Below are 15,866 nucleotides of genomic sequence, written 5' to 3'. Positions count from 1 at the left end.
GTACTGCATTGCAGCACTTTCCATGAATTTAACTTCAGTAATCAAAATATTCCACTCAGGGTTTTAGATGAGCTTGGCTCTCTCAGTGATCTGGACACATTCCAGTGTAAACCCCCTTTTTTTTTTTTTATAACAACATAACAGGAAGGAGGAGTAAACAGACAAAATAGAGAATAACTTGTCTGTTCTGAATTTGCTACGTATTTCCTAAGCATTAGGCCCAGTTCTGCACAATACTAAATCAAGGCTCAACTTTGTTGACTCAGAAGACATTTAAAGCCTGTTTTCTACAGTAATATTCTGCATTTATTTACACAGACAAGATGGAGTTTCTCTCCTGGTGACACAGGCACCAAGGAAGAGGCTGCTACCTCTGTTAAAGCAGTCTTCTTTCTTTGTAAAATTATCTCAGCCTGAAGCACTTAGGCAGGGACTCCACAGAATTTTGAATACAGATTCAAGAAGAGAAAAAGCAGGTTATTTTCTTTTTTTCTTTCTTTCTTAAGCACAGGTAACTGCTCCGATATCATTGCCTATGGAGAACTAACCTGAGCCTCAGCATTTGTATTTATACCTCAAGGAAAGGACAGATTTCAGAGGCGATAAAAGTTGTTACAAGCTAGAGAGCCGTAATAGAAAGCCAGCCCTTTTGGTGGAGTGGGAATTCCCTTCTCCAGTTTTTGTGTCTGCTTCTCTCACACAGCCCCCTCCAAATCTCTTTGCAATTAAACTCGCCAGGGCTCAACTAACAATGAAATAGCATCCAGGCACTTACCTCAGAATTAATCCTCAACAGCAGTGGAATAGATAAGTATGATAATTAACAGTCACAGCAATTAAAGCAATTTCATGTTGTGATATTCATTCTCAGCAGAAAGGAAAATCTAGTTGATTTCTCCTGAATGAATGCCAAGATAGCCAACATGACACTGAAAGATTTAACACAGCTACTTGCAACACAGAAAATGTGCCTCCCCTCTTCTGTAAAAAGGAGAATGAGGTGACACGCAGAGTTCTTAGGCCCATCTATATTGTGCTTTCCTCTGCTGTACTGCTTTGGCCTACACTGAATCAAAAATATCGTACAATACAGCACGCTAACCAACTTTATTTCTATTCTCTGATACGCTTATGTTCACAACCTGTATTTAACTACATGTTAAAATACAACCAAAAGCTAGGGACTGTGTTCTTTGCTACATCTGGCAGTGAAATGTAAGAAGAAAGCCAAGTGAACTGAAAGAACTGCCAAACTGAAAATGCATTCCCCAAAACGTTGGTCATTTGCTACAGATCTTGGAGGAAATACCAGTACACTTCTGTCACCCTGAGCAATGAAAAGTCAGGGCATTGACACAGTGGAATTGGGAAAGACATCTTTACAGAGACTAGAATTATACAGCTAATCAAAATCTAAATACAGATGCTCTTACCACCAACATCTATGTTGTATCAATTATTCTTACCAGGCCAAAAAAGCAAGAAATAAAACAAAGATAAACTAACATACAAGCTCTTTCCCTGCAGAACTGTGGAAGCAAAGCAAGCCAGACTACCAAGAGAGTAATTTCTATTGCCATCTATGAAAAGCGTAACGTTCCAGTTTAAAAATATAAATTATGTGTCTAAACTTGAAATAATTCAGAAAGTGTAATAATGGATAATATAGATATGCAAACATATAAACTGTATGACATTGATATGTTCCATGTGTTGATCCATAGAAGCGGTCATACTGAAGACTATAAAGGTTTATAGGATTTGACTGGAATAAAAGAAATCTGAGTTTATCTGGGGGCTTTGATGCACACTGTCTGCATGATCTCAGGATGCTTCAGAGGCAGTCACACCTATTCTCATGCAGATGAGAACCTTACTCATGCCAAGAGCCCCTTCTCTTGACGTTATTTTCACATAGGTTAAATTATTCACAAACCTATCTATCTGCAATGTCAGTCATTTGTTCCATAGGACTCAGATCACCAAGTATAAAATGGGCTAATGACACTTTTCTCCTTATGTAATTAATCTCTATTTCCCCAGCCTTGGTCTCCGTCAGGCCAGAATATGTCTGGGTGATCTCTCTTAGTACATACCTGTAGAGTACCTAGCACAAAAGGAACCCAAATTTTGTTGTTGTAAGTCATTCTAACAGTAGCACAAGTAGGCTGAGAAACACCTTCTGTTTGAATAGTCCATCTTCACAAAACACTCTAAAATCGGAGGGGCTTTTCCTTTCCATATCTAGTTTAAAGTTTTCACAGATTCAGTGATCATGCAAAATGGAAGTGGGAGTGAACAAACTGGATCTTTTCCATTTCCTTGAAGTCCCAACATATGGAAGAGAAGAAGCTGGATTCTCTGTCCTTTACACAGCAGGGAAGGAAGGGAAGAAGGAAAATGCAGAACACTTCTCAACTGACTGTCAAATGCCAGGAATCTTTAAAGAAGACTTTACCTCCTGGTTCACTGAAGATCTGTAATGCACAGAGCTGCAATGTTCTGAACTTTCTATGTATAGCGTATAGCAATGAACTTAAAGGTTTTGCATATGAGCAATAGAGAGCTAAACATAGGCACTTAACAGCTTCTGACATGTCTGGGTGAAACAAATCATGCTTCTAAATGAAATTCATCTTTGAATAACATGGTTACGCTTGGCAGAAATTTCCCCATTTGGCAACACCGTAATTTCAGTGTCTACATACAGGCTGGATGCTAGGGATTCTAATTCCTTAGTCAGGAATTAGAAGAGAGAAATTAATAACGTCTGGTGCTCACTAACACTCATCACAGCCAACGAACAGAGGCTGGTGCATCTCTTAGGCTAATTACGTGTGCTATGACTGAATTAGAGAACAGGCATGGTAACCCTCATAAAATAAGCTACGAAGTTGCAGGTCCAAGTGAGGACAATCATATCAACCCATATTGCTCAAAACTGGTGAGCCAGGGAGGCCAGGAAGACTGGTGTTAGGAGGATATGGATAGTTTTTGTTTTCTGCATGGTCTAAGGAACACGTGGTAATAGCTTAGTACAGTTGCAAGCAGTTTATGCTTTAGTGATCTGGGGTGATCTCAGCACTTTTTAATATTTTAATTAATTTTAAACACTTTTGGAGAGAGCAACACGTTTTGCTCTGCTACAACAGTTCCTAGGCCCATTTATGAAAAGTATGGATCTTAATAACCAAGACTTCTTTTCGGTTTCACCTCAACAGTTTAGTGATTCTTCTCCACAAGGTGGCAGAAAGACCACACAGTTGACCAATAATGGTTCTAACCAACCTCGGTCTTGTCAAAGAATTACCACTGTAAAAGTCCTACCGCTCAAGCGAAATAAATCCTTAAACAATTAATTCTATGTTAATTGGAACAGTGCAATGTACCCATATGATATCACAAAGTTTTAAGGATGAAGATCACAAACAGAAGAGATTAAACTGCGTAGTCATCACGACCTACTCAAACATTATTATGCAAATGGCGGCTTTGCACAAACGTCCCGGTCATACCTTGGATATCTGAACCGAAATGGATACGAAAGCAATTTGGATAAGAAAGAGGATCATATTTATAATAAATGAAACCAGCCTGGATGTCAATAACCTCACATTGGATGAGTTTTCAGATGATAAAGCTTCAGAGAAAGAAGCTCAAGATAAAGTGGCTTTTAAAGCACAAGTTTTTAAGACAGGTAATGAGGGAACAGGACATGTGTGGGGAAGGCCCCCCCAGCCCTGGGTCACACAGGGCTGTCCATGAAACGTGGTGACACTCATGTGTCTGTGGGACAGGAGCGCGGCGGGGCAGCCAGCTCGGGGGAGCAGGGCTGGCCTGAGGGGGAGGCAGGCGGGCAGAGCGAAGGCTGCCTGGCTGGCTGGCAGTGAAAAGCCTTCTGGCACAACTGGAGATCCAGGATTCAGGGCAGGGACAGGAGCCTGGTGTGAATTCAGCGTGAAGCATGAGACTTGGTATGGCCATAATGGATTCTGCAGCCTGGAGCAGCCTGCGAGCTCAGCTTGGTGCCTGAGGGGCTGCCTGGCCAGGGCCCTGCGGTGCACCACCAGCTCCCTCTGTACAAAAAGGTTGTAAGCCACTTCAAACTAGAGATTACATTTCTGCTCCTCTCCTAGATTTGCCTAAACTGGCTGTAACAGATCACTGTAATTCAGAAGGGAAACAATTCTTGCCCAACACTGTATTTTTTGATCACTCCCCCCACAGTATCTCTCTCAGTGTCTATCTGACCCTAGTTTTTTCACAACTGATAAAAAGATATGCTTCATGTACATAAGAAGCCCTCTCTACTTCTATACTAGATCCTCCCAGGTTCATCTACACCTCCTATCAATAAATTGCAATTTCCCCCTTGAGGATTAGTGGTAGGAATGATCCTTACACCCTCCAGAAAGGCCTCCAGCCCTGCCACACCATATGAGTAGCTGGCCTTTTAAGAGGCTTACACAATAACAAATTGTGAAATATCTTTTAGTGGAACCGACTGTTGTAGTTATTTCAGAATAGAATAAGAAGTAAAAGATAATCAGAAGTTAGGGCAAAAGCTAGTTAAATGGATAGAAGCGTTAAGGCCAAGTACACAGCAGCAATGGCGGTAAAGAGTCACGTGCTGCGAAGGCCTGATATGACCTCGTCTTGGTGACAAACAACCTCTTAAACTTGCAAAAATGTCCGTGATTTTGTTGAAAAATTATTCCAAAGTCTGTTGAAGCCAGAAAATCAAATTAGGAAAGCATTTAAAAATCAGCTTAAAGAGATTAAAATTTTTGTGAAGTGTAAAAAAAGGGATTTTTAAATCACTTTTGCTTGTCAGGAAGAAAGCACATCATCTGACTGAATGTGTTGCCCACACGCAAACAGAACAGCTACAAGGAGCTGGGCTGTGCTATGTGACAGCTTTGATGTCCACTGTAGTGCCACAGTGACCACAACTTCAACAGTGTCATCCCTCCCTCCTGCTTCAACCTCTAGAGACTGGGGGAGTTGGTTTGTAAAAAGTTGGCCTTTTTGTGAAAACCCACCAGACTTGCAGAGGTGCCTCAGTCTCATCTCTGGCTTGTCCATGTGGTGTCAGCCGTTCGACCTGAGAAGTGGGTCTTCTCTGCTTTCCCCCTCTTCTACAATCAGGTGGGCCAGACCCAAGTTAAAATTAATTCACTGAAATACATTAACATGTTTGGGATGCCACAAGCAAAATTTGTAGTATCTTTTATTGGGTTTTGGATTTTCAGTTTAAAGCAGCCAGAGCCTCCAAGGTAATTTAGTGGAGTTTAAGAATAGCTTCTGTTTATACCAGTGGGACTGTGCATCTACAGAGATAATGTCCTACATCTGAGAGAAGCCAGGGCATTTAACAAGATTCTCCTCACAGAAAAAGAAAACACATTTCAAGTGCTTCTATTTCATGTATGAAAAAGATTAATCCTATTCACAACCTAAGCTGGGAAAAAAGGTGATTTTGCAGCTGAAATTCAGGAGGCAGGGATTTGTCACCCTGATGGCTCGTTCACAGGTTCTCTGCATTGCCTCAGATGAGTTGTGTCTCTGCTTTCACCTGGGAAACGATGGAGGCAGTGTGTCACATCTGCTTCATCTGTGCCTTTCTGATCTACTTAAATCACAGGGTTTTTTTCAGACAGGAACAAATGCTGAGGGCTTGCTTTTTCTTAACAGAAGAAGACTAAGAAGGTAAACATCAATAAAATGCCCTTCCATGCTTACCTTAAACTATTCACAGACCACAGAAGAGAGGGAAAATAAGAGCATGGCAGGCCCCACGCAGGCTGTTGAGTGGGAAAGCTTCTGCTCTTCCACTTTCGCCCTGATGCTCAAGAGAGTTTCTATCGGAGCTGCGAAAGAAGCATATCAGAGCAGGCCAAAAGTACTCTCTGCATGAAGACGCCGTCTCCAGAGTATGCTGGATCTGTATTTTCAAGTCTACCCAAACAGGGTCAGCCCCAATTTCCCCAGGCTATATTGCAAATTGTCCCCTTGATAAGCACCCCCACGCTCTACCAGGTGTATGCTTGTTCTGGCTAACAGCTTTCAGGCTTTCACACTGCCAGAACATGGGGCATGCAGGAATGAAGGAAATGAAGCAGTGCACTGGCTTTTATGTCCTTTTGCTGAGATCTTGCAGACTTCTAAAGCTGCCTGGTTTCAGCGCTAAATACTTGAGTTACTCACTAAGAACAGCCTGCTCACTCCCCCTAAGAATGAGCCAAAGGAAACCCTGCAAATGGTTCCCAGCTTTCAACAAGGCGGGGGTGGTGGTGTCACTATATAAGGGATAATCTACTTTGCAAAGCTACTTGTTATAGTTAATGGGTATCAGGGTGGTACAGAGAAAATTATGACCAAATGTGCTTAGGTAAAACGAAGATAAGGTACTGGAGCACTACACAGAAGGAAGGCACTTTTCTGCCAAGTTAAAAACACCACAGATCTGGTACAGCCATTACTGATCACGTTCACACAGCCTTAACTGCCTTGCCCACTCTCTGCAAAACTGAGAATGGCTTTATGCACCTTGTACCTCTTACCCAGAAGCTATCATTTAGCATCATACCTAGATAAATAGTATAAAGTCCTAAAAGCAATGCAGTCAGGAACTTCCCCTGCAGGTGGAGTGGGGTTTTTTTTCTGTGCATCTTCACAGATGATTTAGCCCAAATTAACCTGTTTAACTAAGTGTGGCAGAGACAGCATGGCTACATCTTTCTTATTCCCATCAACATTATCTGAAGTGCAATCAAGTTTGCAATTCTTTAAAATAAAGTCCCAACCCTGTCATAAAATGTGACAAATCTGATCAATTGTCTAAAAATATGAAAGCATTTATAACACTGCATATTCATTTGCTGGGAATACTAGAAGAAAAAGGAAGAAATTAATGCAACCAGGAATTTAGAAAATACTATAAAAATCACACAGGAAGAAAATTTGCTCAGTGTCAAATCCTTATTCAGTTAAGCTCTAATTGCACTGTAGTTTAAGATGGAAATGATTTACAGAGCTCATCAAATTTATGTCACTGCAAGGGCTGTCACGGAAGATGTATCAGATAGTTAGATGAGAATACATTTGTTCTTAGCAAAAAGGCCAAGAAAAAATGTATCTTCTTCCTACATCCATCAGCTGAGGCAAGAACACATAACTGGTTTAGAAGATAAGGCGGTAACTAATTCAGTCATGTGGAAAGAGCTGCCATGAAATCCCTCCCACCACCCACAACATTTTTCCACCCACATTGTTTGTGCTGCCGCACAATCCCCACCTAAACTTTAAGAAACTGAAATTCATCTCTTGGCAATAGTAATGCTTTGTTATTTCAGCCCACGATTCTTTGCTTTGTTGGCAGCATAATATGTTAACGACAATGAAATCACTACAAGCCTAATTCAAGACCCTCAGATGCCCACAGCAGCAGTCACTTGAAAGGGAATCTATCCTTATTAGAGGCGAGAGGATTTTCAATCAATAACTGTCAGCTGTGCATTTTCTTAAACATGCTGTCAATGGGATTTCTCTCCTTCCTTACAGCAGACAAATGCTTTCCATGCACACAAATGTGAGAGCCATCTAGTCACTCCATGCATCTGTTTGGATTTTAGTTTCTCCAGTGAGAATGCCAACAGGGAGGCCAACACTGACTGTGATTTTTCTGTTCTCTGCGTACACATGTAGTAGAAACTGTATTGAGACCACAAACTCATTTCACATTCTGTAGGTCACTGAACAGCTGCTGGTAATGATTTTTGCTCACTAATGACCTAGGTTATATTTGAATCAGTGCCCTAGAGGGGAAAAACTCTGTATTCCATTACTGATCCCCTGAGTAATAAAACCCCTTGATAATTTTTTTCTAGGTGGCTTTTGCAGTATTGTTATTTATTATCTTATAAAAATCGCATGCTCATCAAGCTTCAGAAAAATGTGTAATAAAAAGCTGCACGCATAAGAGGTGGAAAATTTGCATTAAATGACCCTCAAAATGTGCCAATGCAATGGAATCAACACTATGTAACAGTCAAGGGGGTCGGAAGTAAAAGGCTTGCTACCTATTGAAAGGAAATATTCTGTCAGGAGAATAGAATTGTATAACCAAATAGATGAACAAGACATTATTTCTGGCATAGTCAAAAGGCTACATAGTAAATGAATTATAAGCTTGGCTTCCAGTCCCATCCTTAGGTAATATTCCAACATACATCATTCACATACTTAAGTTAACATGACCGTTTCTACTGGGGAAGTATACTTCTTCTAGTAAGATATTATGCATATCATTTGCCACGTCACGACCTCCCATGTGTTACATACATAATTCTCCTACTCCAAGGGAAGAATTAATTAAGAGAAACACCCGGGCTCTTTGGAGAAAAAAAAAAATTACCGTGAATCTTAAAAACACAGACTTGTGTAAGAAATATAGCAAGGCGTTAAAAAGACAGAGGTAAGCACTTTGGTGTCTCCATGTACCAGTGCCTGTCAAATATTAGACTCTTCCTGTCTACTGTGCTTAGCTTCAAAATCCAGCGCTGCCACAGGAAAAAGAAGAAGAAGAAAAAATCTGTTTGCTTTTTCATCCATGTACCACATGACTTTCACTTTCATCAAAACACAGCAAAAGTGTCACAGGGGAATCATTCCCTTGACTGCCTTAGCACTCCTGATCCTTGACCTCCACCGGAAATGGATTCCAGGCACACTTCTGCCTGACAAGTGAACCGTGTAAAATCTTGATGAGGTGTGTGTTTTGTTTTGTTTGATTAGCAAGCCCTAAAATCGAGGGAAAGCTTTGTCTAACAACAACAACAAAAAGCTCACTTTCTTCATCTGTGCTTCCCCTTTGAAAATTTACTGACCTAGAATGGCAAATGCTGCCTTCTACATAGGTAAAAAGCACATTAGTACATCAAAGTGGCATTTTAGCAAGACACAAAAGGCAACAGCTATGCATACAGACCTTGTGGCAAAGGAGGAAGGCTTAGAGCCATGACGTCATAAACCTCAGCAACTCCCGCAATGCACTGAACGGGTACGGACAGCATAATGATTCTGCTCCCTGGAGGAAAAAGCTTAGGAGCAAGAGGAAAGAAAAGATTATTTTTAGCTAAGGGAACCCTTTGTCTTACAGCATTAAAAATCCTTGAGTTGGCTTCTCACAATAGCAGCCTTGTGCAGTGCTCTACTTTTAACTCTCGGAGTGCTGTAAAACGTAACAATTACGGAGCAAAGTGCCACCTTCTGAACTTGCCTATTTGGTTTTTACTTGATGTCCTTTTGGCTTCGATTAGAATTTTGCACATATCAAAGCTTCAGATTTTAGCCATAGAATTCAAAGCTCTTGTTCTTATCCATTTCCAAGTTACACATTTTCATAAGTAACACAGACAGAAGCAATAGGAGCAATAAGCATCATTTATTAGCCTGACAGGTTTAAAATGCAATACCTGAAATTAAACTGAACGTCCATTCCCATTTAAACATTTTATCTAGTGAAACACAGATCATCCTTTTCCTCTAATGCCAAAGAAATTTGATTCTACATCCATTAATAATCTCAGATGTCAGCCACAGACAACATTTTCATCAATCATTGCATTAAAGCACTGACCAAAAGATATACCTATAAAAGAAGAAACCATACTTCCCACTACTTTAATGTCTTTAATGTGTTTTCAAGATTTTAAGCCATTTTGCTGAAGGCTACTTTTAGTAAAGTGAAGAGACAACTGCATATACATCTCAGTTGTAAAAAAAAAATTTGATTTTGTTTAGCAAAGAAAAAGCAAGTCTTTAGCTGCATCCTAGACACTCCAAAGTAACATACCACATTTTGTAGTGTACCTAGCTGTTTGGCATACTTCGACCGGACCTCTACTATATGTGGAAAAGTCGCAACTGCCTACTCTTGCTCCGTGTGCCAGGGCAGCCTGGCATAGCTCTGTCGAATGGTGTAACAGGGGCATGCCTACATCACACAGATCAAACCTGAGCTGCCTCCAAAAACATTAATTCAGAAACAAGACAAACACATCAGTGCAGTATTAGTCTGACTAACAAGCAGGGCTAATTAGTCTATATAGCAGCTTTTACTAATGGATTTCAATGAAAATGGGCTAAGTCTAATTATCTAACAGTTCTTCTGGTTAAGAGCACATACACAAAGTGTTACTATGAATTTGCTGGTCCACAGTAACTGTTCACACATTTAACCTTTCAGTCCAGCTTGTATCAGTTTCATTCCCCAACCATACCCCTAGAACAGGCCTCCTGATCAGCTGTTGGAGAAGCCATGCCAAAGACTGAAGGTGGAAGATGTGGAACTACCACAGGTGATCCTTTACATTAGGACATAGCTGGTGAACAAAAGAAACCCACCCATGTGCTACTAACATCACACCGTAGTTGTTCTGTACATTACTGACATGTGCTTAGGGCAACCTTTTAAAAATAGAATGGAGGTGGCAATCAGAGTAACTGGTGGGGAAGGAGGAGAGAAGAGTTTGGTACCCTTCTCCTGTCAAAAATCCCCCACTGTGCTGGCCCACATCATTGGGCAGCTCTTGGAAATCAGACGTACTCAGTGAACCAGCTGAAGGCACAGTAAGATAGATTCATCATGTACCTGCCACACACAAATGATGGCACTCCAGCACTTGCCACACACAGTGCCTCTTCAACAGCAAGTCTGCCGCATGGAAATTCAGCCTCTGCCCCCATCTCTATAGGCATTGCCATTCCAGATAGACAAACCAAACTTCACAGCTGAAAGCCTGGTGATGATTTTTAAGACTGCTGCAACTTTGTTTGCTAGTTGCTTCAAATGGAGAAGAAATTGAAATAATGTATAGCCATTCAAGACTTGCCTTTCAGAAAAGTGCTTCAGAATGGTCGTGGTTATTTCAGGAAACAAGCGGATCCTTATGTGTAGTATGCCCATCCTCTCTGTCACTAAACAACATTGAATATAAGGATTCCTAGCCTTATTAATAATCACTAGTTATCACAGTAATTAGGAATTAGAAATGCTAATAAATTTTCGCCAAATGTGTTCTAATTTCCTAGCACACGCACTAGATAATGTATATTGCTTACTGACATCTGATACAATATGTGTGCTAATTTACTGGCATCTACGGAAACCATAAGAAACCAAATATATTATACAAAAAATGTCTTAACTCAATCTTATAGTCTCATCCTTCACAGGAAAAGCATCTGAAATCCATTAATAACTTGAACTTTAGCCGTGTCTTAATGAGATACAGACTTGATCCTTTTAGTAAGCGAGGCAGAAAATTCAAATGTTTCTAAAAATACAGATATTACAATTCATTGTAACCAAACACTTTCTTGGCATTCATTTCAAACAACAATACTAATGAAGCATGATAATCCTTGATGGTACAGGATGTTTAAGCATCTAATTAATTTTAACAGGCAAAGACTAATCAAGGGTTATAAAGAAAGTGCTATAAGCTGGTCTAAGAAAGATGAACCATGCAACACCTACTTGAAAACAAATCCTACTCCGATTGCCAATAATTGGACTGTAATAGGTAGGATCTAGTTAGTGCATGTAGACAGATTTTAGAGTGGAAGTAGTTACAGTGGGGAAAGTAGTGAAAGCAACCTTTTTCCACAAAAACAAGATTTCCTCATGAAACAAGTTCGGGGATGTAAAAAAATCTCAAGTTTCTGACAAAGAAACTGCAATGACAAATAATGCAGATCAACAGAAGGCTCAAGGATTACTGCATCCAGGATTTATTTTATTTATATGTAATTCCTAGGGAAAAATCGCATAAAAACATTTATTTTGAAGTCTGGGTGCTACATGAGAATCTGGAGAAACAGTTGTTATCCCCGAGATTGGCACAGCTGATGGGAAGAACTTCACCTTGGGAAAGGATGTCTAATTATGAAGGTTAATGTACTCAGCTGGTATGTTCAGTGAAAGGACCATGTTTAACTGGGCTAGAGAACTAGGCGAGTCAGTGAAAAACAAAGGATCCTTATATTTACAAAGAGATCCTGAGAAGACAGTTAGAACAAATGGATATATTATTGAGGATCACAAAACAGGATACCTTCCGTAAAGCAGAATGCAGTAACCCTGAATGGAGCACAGCTATTAAAGTGCTGTCCGAGACAGGAGGAAAAGATAAAGGTGTTTGATAGCATTCTTCATTAATGGCATGTGAGATGTAAAGAGAGAAGAAAGGGAGGCTGCAGTACAGGTCCGGAGGTGAACAGAGAGCACAGAAATTCATTCATAGGAATAATTACCAAGGTCTGTCTCATCATTGAGAAAGATTATAAAAACCCCTGTAATAACTCTACTGAAGACCTGTTTATTTCTCGATGAGACAGTGGGTTTTATAGATTTTATAACCAAATAGTTACTTTCTTTCAGTAAAAGCAAAGAAAAGAGGAACTGATCCTGAATTGAACAACTATGTTTATTCAACACATGGAATGTAAGTATATAAATATATATTTATATTAGATTATTATATAAATAAGAATATAATTCAAGAAATAGTAGTGTTTGAAATTTTCTGTTTCCATAAGGTACACATGGGAAATACTTAGTTAAACCACATGGACAAGGAATTTTATGGACTTCAATAAAGGTGACCTGGAATTTCTTTACATCAGATGGGCATGTTTCCTGTAAATTGTATATGAGTCAAAGAAAGAAAAATCTCTTATGGGATTAACATACCAGACCCAGCTACATCAACAGCAGCTATTGCTAGGCTGGAAAGGAAAGAGGAAAGAGAGGCCTGGGAAAAATGAAGGCCAAGCTGTCAGTCTCCAATATGTTGTCTGTATAGCTCAGAGAACAAAACTGACGGGATCCTTGCCAGCCAAGTAATCTGGAGGCAAACATTCATTTTCAGGGAGCTTCAAACTGAGTTTTTGCCTGGAAAGTGCCTCCCAGTGAGATTTTGCATGGGATGGATTTTCCCTCTCTGGCTCGCTCTGCTTCTGCTTTAGGTCTTGAATCCTTTTTGGGTTTTAACCCCTCTGTCACACTCTCCCTCTCTACGTATATGTTCGTAATAAGGTTTCTCTTCCTATCATGCGAAGGGTTTTTTTGTGAAGATCTGTCAGTTAATTAAACAACACTTCTCATTCAGTAAACATTATTACCAGCTAAACCAGGTACCCTTTCCTTTGGCTGTGACAACTATGGTTCTCTATGGCTTTTTTTGTTGTTGTTTTTTTTGGTTTTTTGGTTTTTTTTTTTTAGTTTGAGGAGTGAAAGATGTTTGCTCATCTCTTCCTGATTTTCTCTTTCAGACAACGGAGGGCTATTTAGCTCATGTGTACTACGGACAGCCTGCTTTATAGGACCTTGGAAGGTGGAGTTCTGACCAAAGAGAACCGCTTTCATTGTCTGAAGTGAGTAACCCAATGTTTGGATTCTGGGGAACTCTGGTATGAATATCTCGTTACACACTGGGTCTAGGAAAGCAGACAAATAAACAAGGACCAGTTAAATCCTATTTACTGAAATGATCTCTCTGGGTATTTTGCAGTAAGATTGAAAGATGTCCACCTGGCACTCAATATACATTTGCAATGTCAATTCTCAGATGCCTTCCAGTACACTGCCAATGCTGACTTTCCCATCTACCCCAACTGCAGCTATGGTGGGGGAAAGGCAATCTCTTCTCATGCAAGGGAAAAGGCATTTCTTTATGAGTTTCTGAGGATTTCACATACATACTCCAAGGCCACTGACAAACAGGTAAGAAGAGTGAATAATCTGTATGATACTGAACATTAAACGACTTCTACAGAAGAAGAACAACAACCAAAATCAAACACCTTTCTCTGATCACACACCATTTTCTAACATACACATTATCCTAACTCATCTCTGTCTAAATAAATACTAAACTTGACCAGCTGGAATTAATGAGCACTTTAATAAATCATGTAAAACTATAGAAGTTTTAAAATATAAAACTGCAGTTATATTCCATATTGAAAAAAAATAGTTTAAAAAAAAGACAATAAAAAAAAACAAAAGAGGGGATGGTGCTTTGATATGAAGATAAGTTTAGAGGAAAAGTGTTGTACTTCTGAAAACCATGCAAAGGAGATAACGCAATCATACATATACAAAAAAGAAGTTAAGATAATACTCTTAACCAGGGATGATTTGTAGCATTCCCTTAACTTCTGCTCTTTTTTTCAGTTGTTACTGCTCTGAAGAATATTATCTGTACTCACAGCTGCTAGATAAGTAATACCGATATTTCAGATATCTGTTGAGATCTTGTGGTATAACAAGTTGTAAAACACACTATGAGAACGCAGGAAATATTAATCCTCATGTTTCAGGATAACCACTTCCAGGGCTTGAGAAGGTCAAGACGACATTTCCTGCATAGTACATGATTGCTCTCCCGATTAGTACAAAGATTTTCACCTTAAAAAGCCCTTGTAAAGCCATAAAATAAAGGAGTGACAAAATACTCTGGCAGTACAGCAACTTTATTTTTCCTTTTGAAAATCAGAAGCATTGGACTTCTCAGACATTTAGCTTAATTTTCTTTTTCAGATTAATAAGAAGGAAATATTTTTATTATTACCGATTAATTTTGGTAAGACTCTGGAACAGCCCTGTCTGGTTCAGAACAACTTAACCCAAAGACTGCAAACATTTTCAAAATCAAAATATTTAAAAGGCAGGAAAATATTGTAGCTGAAGCAGGATTAAGTTGACAGAAGTTTCACGTGTAAAACATATTTTTACCAGAAAAGAAAAATTGAAGAAAAGAAGAATGCTGGATATAGCCCTGAATGAACAAGAATTTACCAAAAATTGCCTATTTTCACCAAGGGACAAGTGAAATTAAATTCCCACACTTGGGAAAACAAGAACCAAGCAAACCATGGAGTCAATAAGGTGTAAAGCATCATATTATCATTATTTTTGTGAAATAGAAGAGAAACAAGTGAGCACCTGCATATTCAAGGGAGAAGGACAGGATGTTTGAATTCTTTTTCTGTTTCCTTGAAATATCGTCTGTGCATTCTCCATTTAAACACCATGGGCCTTTGTGAAAACCCACACGATAACAGTAACTGTCAAACAAGGTGAGCCTAGGAGGCTCCGTTCATTAGCATTTCTAACTGACTTAGGAAGCTCAGCTGCAACATCCTGCTCAGAAATGCAAAAATCTTATCTGTATTTCTGATGTAATGAACAGACATGATGCAGATGATGTTTAGAATAAAAATTCAGAGAAAGGTGAGACTGCCTTAAAGCTTGTGTTTTCTGGAGAACAGGGACTGGTTACAAAAGGCTGGCAGGCTGTAAGGTACGTGAGCTTTCAAGAAGAAAGGTTCTCTTAGGGATTGATCACAGCAGCTTCTTCTGGCTGAATCAGATGCAGTCATTAGGGTTCATGTGCTTTGTTCTTGTATTTTTCAGTGTTTAACTTTTTCAGGTCTTTTAATGGCAACATCAGATGCAGTTGAATTTGATCACTGTGAATCATATTTATGATCAGGGAAGTCAGTCATCTATATTAGCTAGTCTTCCTACTAGATTTTTCACTATCATCACAGCGGATGCTGTGAGCCACATTTTCCCAACATTATTCTCCCTGAGCAATTTTTCTGCAAAAAATCTTGTTGACTTCAATGGATAAGTGAATTTTATTCTCACTGGCAGGAGACCTGATTGCAATTTTTATTATAGGCACAAATTGTTCCCCAGCTTCTATCCCCTATCGTTACCCATCAACCAAAAATCTTTTACTGAGAGTGCTTTCTATTGCTGGAAATACTAGCCAATGCTTACAAGATGAAGA

At 39.5% G+C, this 15,866-nt stretch overlaps 1 long non-coding RNA gene across 1 annotated transcript in view; it reads left to right on the top strand.

Annotated features, from left to right (window-relative positions):
• LOC121091862 overlaps positions 1-14,655 on the top strand; it is a 58,488-nt gene extending 43,833 nt beyond the window's left edge. Inside the window, exons 4-6 of the long non-coding RNA XR_005829062.1 lie at positions 13,339-13,440; positions 13,578-13,789; positions 14,243-14,655. This is a non-coding gene — a long non-coding RNA (uncharacterized LOC121091862). The remainder of the gene's footprint in view (positions 1-13,338; positions 13,441-13,577; positions 13,790-14,242) is intronic.
• The last annotated feature ends 1,211 nt before the right edge of the window (positions 14,656-15,866 follow it).

This window comes from Falco naumanni, chromosome 7 (assembly GCF_017639655.2).
Source record: "Falco naumanni isolate bFalNau1 chromosome 7, bFalNau1.pat, whole genome shotgun sequence".
Taxonomy (NCBI): Eukaryota; Metazoa; Chordata; class Aves; order Falconiformes; family Falconidae; genus Falco; species Falco naumanni.
The sequence above is the reverse complement of the archived record's forward strand: the minus strand, read 5'-3'. Positions and strand labels throughout refer to the sequence as shown.